At 30.2% G+C, this 7,972-nt stretch overlaps 1 long non-coding RNA gene across 1 annotated transcript; it reads left to right on the top strand.

The window, feature by feature from the left end:
* The first annotated feature begins 7,306 nt into the window (after positions 1-7,306).
* Positions 7,307-7,701, top strand: LOC107370213 (uncharacterized). The gene is made up of 2 exons (XR_016197839.1): positions 7,307-7,446; positions 7,609-7,701. It is a non-coding gene; the product is annotated as an uncharacterized LOC107370213 (long non-coding RNA).
* The last annotated feature ends 271 nt before the right edge of the window (positions 7,702-7,972 follow it).

The following is a 7,972-nucleotide window of genomic DNA, read 5'->3' as shown; positions in this document are numbered from 1 at the left end:
AAATTAAGATGAACTATGATAACTGTAAGGTGCAAGACTGAGTATTTATAGTATTTCTAGAAATGCAATGAAAAAATAAAAAATTTGAAAGTTTAAGTTTATTTGGTTTATTTCTTTTTTATTTTGAATATTATTAGTCATTGTTTACTGAAAATCAAGGTGATCAAATGTAAAATTGCTAGACAGAGATGAGTAAACAATAGGTTAACGTCTTTTAATCAGTTTAAATTATAAATTTAAGATTGACATCTAGTGCACTAATTTACCTGTTTACCTTTTTGAATAGTTTAATCAAATTAAAATTTATTAAACAATGACTAATAATATTCAAATGAAAATAGATATAAATCAAATAAATTTATACTTGTGCATTGATTATTTGTTCATTTTGTTTCTAACAATACTATAAATACTCAAGATTTTACCTTAAACTTATCACAGTTCGTCTCAAGTTCACTGATTCATTTGTTTTCAATTTAGTCTTTGTCAACTTTAATCCACTATAACTAAAATGAATCCCCAAATTCTTAAAGTGTTTCTCTTTGTGCTAATGCTTTCAATCGTTGTTGGACTTTCTTCAGCTTACTCTTACACCAAAAAACCATTAACAGCTTCTGAGCTTGCAACTGCACGAGCACAGCTGTTTGCAGCTTTCCATGGATAATCAATATGTAAAATTTTGTAAGATTTGACTATGAATAAATAATATTAATTTTACCTTTCAATTATCATTTTCTATTATTTATTATCGATTTCTCCTCAGCAATAATATCGCGAACTCATATTCTCGCATTTGAAAATAATATTTCCAGTAAAATTTGTAGAATCGGCAAATCTGTAATTTATTGTGTTGGTAATTCATAATTTAAAAATTTCATTCAAACAAATCGTATTTTTCCGATTACAGGTATCATGGAATGCTTATCTGAAGATTATTCGTATTCATTTGCATGATTATTGTTGAATTAAGGTAATAAGGTTATTTTTTCAAAATTCTTATTAAATTTGAATGATTTACAGTCCTTGTTCTGAAGCTTCTTTAAGTTCGGTGATGCTAAACAATTTGATATTTAATTATCCATCTTCACTTATTTACCTATCTGACTCTGATTTTAGCTTATATTTATATTTAGGAATTATCTTTGTAAAAACTCCTGCTAGAAAATTCTTTATAATCGTCTTTTCAGAAGTTTTGCTGGTTTGTAAATGAGTTATTGAAATCAACAATAACTTTATAACACTTCATTGAGATGTAATTTGATAATGAGAACGCGATAAAATTATCACTGCGAAAATGCAAAAACGATACTTCAAGACAAGTGAATTTAGATTTGATACCTTGATGGTTTATTTTAGTACATAACATTATTTTTTATGTTAGAAAGAGGCTAAATGTTTATTGATAATGGTTTTATAAGTAAACGAAAAATCTGCCGCGCTGTTATTGTCTAGTGAATTTATAATTGAGAATGTAAAACGACAATTGAAAGGTAAAATTAATATTATTTATTCATAGTCAAATCTTTCAAAATTTTACATATTGATTATCCATGGAAAGCTGCAAACAGCTGTGCTCGTGCAGTTGCAAGCTCAGAAGCTGTTAATGGTTTTTTGGTGTAAGAGTAAGCTGAAGAAAGTCCAACAACGATTGAAAGCATTAGCACAAAGAGAAACACTTTAAGAATTTGGGGATTCATTTTATTTATAGTGGATTAAAGTTGAACGTTTAACTTGAAAGTTAACTTTGAAATTAAGATGAACTATGATAACTGTAAGGTGCAAGACTGAGTATTTATAGTATTTCTAGAAATGCAATGAAAAAATAAAAAATTTGAAAGTTTAAGTTTATTTGGTTTATTTCTTTTTTATTTTGAATATTATTAGTCATTGTTTACTGAAAATCAAGGTGATCAAATGTAAAATTGCTAGACAGAGATGAGTAAACAATAGGTTAACGTCTTTTAATCAGTTTAAATTATAAATTTAAGATTGACATCTAGTGCACTAATTTACCTGTTTACCTTTTTGAATAGTTTAATCAAATTAAAATTTATTAAACAATGACTAATAATATTCAAATGAAAATAGATATAAATCAAATAAATTTATACTTGTGCATTGATTATTTGTTCATTTTGTTTCTAACAATACTATAAATACTCAAGATTTTACCTTAAACTTATCACAGTTCGTCTCAAGTTCACTGATTCATTTGTTTTCAATTTAGTCTTTGTCAACTTTAATCCACTATAACTAAAATGAATCCCCAAATTCTTAAACTGTTTCTCTTTGTGCTAATGCTTTCAATCGTTGTTGGGCTTTCTTCAGCTTACTCTTACACCAAAAAACCATTAACAGCTTCTGAGCTTGCAACTGCACGAGCACAGCTGTTTGCAGCTTTCCATGGATAATCAATATGTAAAATTTTGAAAGATTTGACTATGAATAAATAATATTAATTTTACCTTTCAATTATCATTTTCTATTATTTATTATCGATTTCTCCTCAGCAATAATATCGCGAACTCATATTCTCGCATTTGAAAATAATATTTCCAGTAAAATTTGTAGAATCGGCAAATCTGTAATTTATTGTGTTGGTAATTCATAATTTAAAAATTTCATTCAAACAAATCGTATTTTTCCGATTACAGGTATCCATGGAATGCTTATCTGAAGATTATTCGTATTCATTTGCATGATAATTGTTGAATTAGTATGCTTGGGTTTGCAATTAATATCACTCATTGAATCTAACTCAAATTTGTAGATTAGTCAAATTGGTGATCATTTTTTTTATCAAAAATTTTTCGCATGATTAATGCATCCAATGATGTTTTATTCATCAATTCATAGGCATGGTTGCAAAGTTCGCGTCGAGCAAAGTGCTTATCGGAATTTTGATACACAAATAAATACAAATCAGACATCATTAATTTTCCTTCGGTTTACTGTCAGCAAGTGACTTCAAGTGACCTTAAGCGTTTGGTCGATTATTCTGCGAACTACTGAAGCTCATGGTCTATAACCATCAACCGTTTGAGGGCTATTACTGCAAAAAGTCGTAAAAGAAATATACGCACAGTAGTGTGAAGCTCATGACCAAGTAAAATATGCCAACAGAAATAGTTTATGTGCGACCTTTTCATTTGTAAGTTTTCTTTGATAAAATTCAAATCCAGGAGATTATTTTAGTCATTAGATATATCGAGGGAAGTATCCCAGGTGTCTCAATAATTTTGGTTAAGACCATATGCATTCGATAGAGCACAAAAAATTATTGTTAACGTCTCCCGTTTCGGAAACTTTCGGATCACGAGTAAATTGAGGTCAAAAATTCGATTTTGGTCGAAAAAATGCAATTTCGCAATTTTTCCAATTCTATTTTTTATGCATGTACCAAGGTTTTCCGACCAGAAAAAATGATTTTCAGTTTTTGTACCCCTTCAAATCCCCAAAATCCCAACTCTTAACTCGAAAGGAAAATTTTTTGTATATTCCTTTCATTACCGAACTCAGTGTTGTAAACTTGCGAAAAATTTCAGTTCTCAACTTGAAAGGATGAAAAATATTATTATATGAATCCTTTGCTTGCTTTATTAATTTGGTTCAATATTTTGTTCCTAATTAATTCATTTTTCTAACTTAATATTGTATACAGTTAAATATGTTCATGTTTCACCTTGTCAATCAATCAACCTTGTTCTAATCCAGATATAACATTGTGGTTAATCGTTAACCTTTCATTTTCTGGTTAACCCATTACACAGTCATGTTGCTTTGTTTTCTTCTGCTACCTTTTCCTTCCACTTCAATTCATATTTAAATTTCAATCAAGTTGATTATTCAGTTAATTGGTAGATTTATTGTATCACTGGAATGTTTTTACATCATCGCCTAATGTAATAATGATTCTGTTAACAAGATTGCAATAGAAGTACTCTTCAATTGGTAAGGAATCAAATGAAAAGACATGATAAAAATTGGATTCTCTTGCGACAAAAATGTTTCTCTCTATACGCAAAGCCAATCAATGGATGTTATTTTTACCAAAACATATAAACTTATTGTTGAAATGTGCTCAACATCAGTGCATAAACCATCATTGACATCATTTTATCCTTTCAATCCATTGTGCTTTTAATGGTTCAAAAGAAACGTAAATGTTTTCTTTTGCTCTCTTGGTGATTAATATTAATTATTATTACATCTTTTTGTGTAAGGGTATTTCATGATGCTCCATGTGTAATGTATTTTTAATATATCATTACATATATTGAAAGAGAGGAGCGTGAAAAAGTGAAAGAAAATATTTGTTGCAAGCTCAGAATTAGATTAATGTTTGAATATTTTTCCTTCTTTCATTTACCGTTGCTCAAGTATTGAAAAGAAAGCTGGAGAAACAATTTTGCGCTGAGTCAATCAAAGTCAATATAAATCATGTAAATCAGTGAAATGTGAATAACATTCACTCTCAAAGTAAACCTGTGTATAATTATCACAGTCTATCCTTTTCACACAGCAATTCATGGTAATAATTTTCCTCAGAGAATCCAATTTACAAGTTTACTTATCAAATTATCTAATGATAAAAATAATTTCATCTCTTTTTTATTCAAGTAGCAACTTGGCATAAAAGGATTTCCACCAACAATTACCGGAGAAAATGTTGTTAACCTAAAGATTGGATCCTAAATTGAAGTCAACTGTAGCTGTAACTGCATTTCAATTGCTTTTTTTCGTCTCTTTCAAATTCTGGTTCCAATTAAAATTGAAATTTGCCATTTTCATGATTTATCCATGTAAATGGGGCGAAACTCGTCAGATTACCAAATTAAATGGATCCAACAATTCACTGGTGGGTCGTTGTTGGTTCAATTCCTTGTGAAGTAAAAACTGGAAGTATCCAAATGTATTCCAATTAGGATGTAATATATTGATTGTAATTCACTTTGGCCAAGAAATGCTGATTGAATTTGTATCTTTATATCAACAGTTATTACGATCATCAGGAAACAAAATGCAAAATATTCGTCTCGATGGTAAATTAAATGTTGACTATGAATTTACTTTGCTGGCTTTCGATACAACTGGTTGGCCAAATGCTGTTCCTGGTAATGAAATTACAATCTTCAATTACTTCAGAGTTGTATTTTTCTGGTTACTATTCGTCTATAGAGTAATACTTATTTACTCAACATTGTATTATAACATTAATCATATTTACTCATGATAATGGAGGAACCAAACAAATGGTTTACAATGTAAAATTTCAATTGAACATGAGAAATGAGCAACAACTGACGGAACAATTCAATTCTCTTTTCTCATTAGCATTCAATTGATTTGACTTAAAGACATAAAAAATGTTTAAATTTGTGGTTTAATTAAACGGCACTAACAAATCAAAATCATCACTAATGGTTGGACTTCATTTGGGCGAATGCATTTCCCAAATGTAAATTAGTGTAATTAAATTTTGAAAAGATACAAACAATGGTTCAAGTGCTTTTCTTGTGGAGGCAGACGAAGAGAAACGTGAAATGAAATGATTCAAAGAAAAGTTAATTAACATTGTCAATTAGAGTTAATCGCATGTAATCAATTTGAACAAAGCATTTGAAGTCATTGTTGATAAAATGAAAACAGCAAAGACAAGTAAAATACAAAAATAATCCTCACTGCACTTTAACCAAAGGCAACAAAAATTTACCTGCAAATTACAGGGCATTTACGATGTTTATGAACAAATTTAATCAGTTTTTTTCAGATAAAACTCTTCTATGAATATTTTTTGTTTGTTCAATATGTCTTCCATTATTCTTGACGATTTCTTTGAGCCTACGGTTCCATGAATCGAACACTCTTAAGACCATTTCTGAGTCGATTTTCGACCAGACGTCATTTGCAGCTCTACGTAAGCCATTTAAGGTTGTAACTTTCCGCCGGCGTAGCTGCTGTTTCAGGTAGCCAAACCCGAAAAAATCCAATGGACTTGCATCTGGTGATTTGATCGGAATGTCCTCTTTCTGAATGAATGAAATTTTGAAATCTTTCGATAATTTTTCCATGAAATTTCTTGAGTGTAATGAAACATGAGATGGCGCTGCATCATGATGAACAAAAACTTTCTCAAGTCCTTCAGGATAAAGCTTTGGTAGCCAATCTTCGACCAAGGGGGCTAAAACTTCGTTACAATAGTATTGACTATTAATTTTTAATTGACATAAATAGATAGCCAGAAGCATAAACAATAGATATGCCTACCCTCTTTTATCAAAAAAATTAACCCCTTCATTAGGCGCTGATTTAAATTTGTTCATAAACATAGTAAATGCCCTGTATACTTAAATGTAAATTCATTTCATTTCATCTCATTTCTTTTCATGAACCACACCAATTTATCTCTTTCCCTTGACTGCAATGAGAGGGAGTAAATAAAGGTAAAAGGTAAGGTTGATGATAATGAATATTATAATGAGAGTTCAACTATTAGAGAAATAAATTCAGGATTAAGTGTGAAGGAAGGTGTCAACAAATTTCACTAATTTAGATTTTATAACACCTTATTGGAGTCCAAAAATTGAACCAGTTTTTGATGGCAGATCTTTTCCTTCTGTCATGTCAACTTGTAGTCTTGGAATCCTTGAGTTTTGAGATTCTAGAAAACTTGATAATCGTCAGGGTTTGCCAAAAATTCCAGGTGAATTGTAGAACAGCGAAACAGCTTTAGTTGATAATACATTCTGAATCGAATCGAGAAGTTGCTTGAACTTTGAAATTGCCTCCTTTTCCCTTCACAGCTCGTCCATTATCAGCAAATCCTCACCACATTCACAGATGAAAATTCAATCAATAGATCCTTAAATTGGAAATAATTAGTCGCCACATTACTGCGTCAAGAATCCAATCCATCACATCTTGATTCATCGGAATTATTGAAAGTATTATAAGTATCGCATGGTAACTTTACACCAAGAGTTTCTCGAGTCCCATCCATCATCAGATTATCGGGATTACCAAAGATATAGCCAGAGACAGTTCAATAAATCCACATCAGTATGATCACAGTAAACATTATGAACTAAGAATTAATGATGAGTTATATGATCAATAATTATCTAAAAATGAAAATCGAAACATTATATAAAAAGTTGAAAATAAAATATTGAATAATTATTTTTAATAGTGAAACACATGTTTGTTTTGCTCGATAATTAGCAATTGAGTCCTCGTTGTGGTAAAAAAAGCTAATCTTTTTGCGTAACCCATTTTTGTCTTTAACTTGCTTAGTGTTTAGCTTTTAACTCAATCAGTGTTTAGTTTTAATTTAACTTCAATCAATTAATTAATAGTTAATGTGTCTTTGCCACATTTACGTGATGACTTTATACACTTTTATTACAAAATAACGTTTTTTGGTCTATTCAACTTCCATTTATTTGGGTAAGTTTATCCACAGAAGTACTGGTCATTGAGTTTTCTTCTCTTTACTGTATTTCCCATCACTTCAAATCTTTTACTTTTGAATACTTACCAATTGATTTTCAACTCTTCCTGATCATCATAGCCACCATGATGATGATCATCAACATTAACCATCACAAGCTTCCTCCATTAACCTCTCCATTGTTGCAGTTTTAAGTAGACCATAAGGGAAAGAGAAAAGAAAAGGTAACCAATCAATTGATCTTCTTTGTTTGTCCCTGGAAAACGATTCAGAAGCCAGGATCGTTGGAAACTTTACTCCTGTTAAATCTAAAAAGAGACACCATGAAAGGGAAAAAAATCAATTCTATGGAACCATCTTAGGTTGTGAAGAGATAAGTATGATAAAGAGTTTGACATTACTATTAGACAAATGTAAGCCTTAGGATTGTTGTATCATCTTTTTCCTCCCTACCTTTGCATCTTCATCTACAAGTTCAGTCTTTTGCTAAAGTACATCTTCCTTCCTTTTCTTTTTTTGTTC

The sequence above is a fragment of the Tetranychus urticae genome, chromosome 1, assembly GCF_039701765.1.
Source record: "Tetranychus urticae isolate SD_2017Ah chromosome 1, NJAU_TeUrti_SD_1.0, whole genome shotgun sequence".
Lineage (NCBI taxonomy): Eukaryota > Metazoa > Arthropoda > Arachnida > Trombidiformes > Tetranychidae > Tetranychus > Tetranychus urticae.
This window is presented reverse-complemented; position numbering and strand designations above follow the sequence as displayed.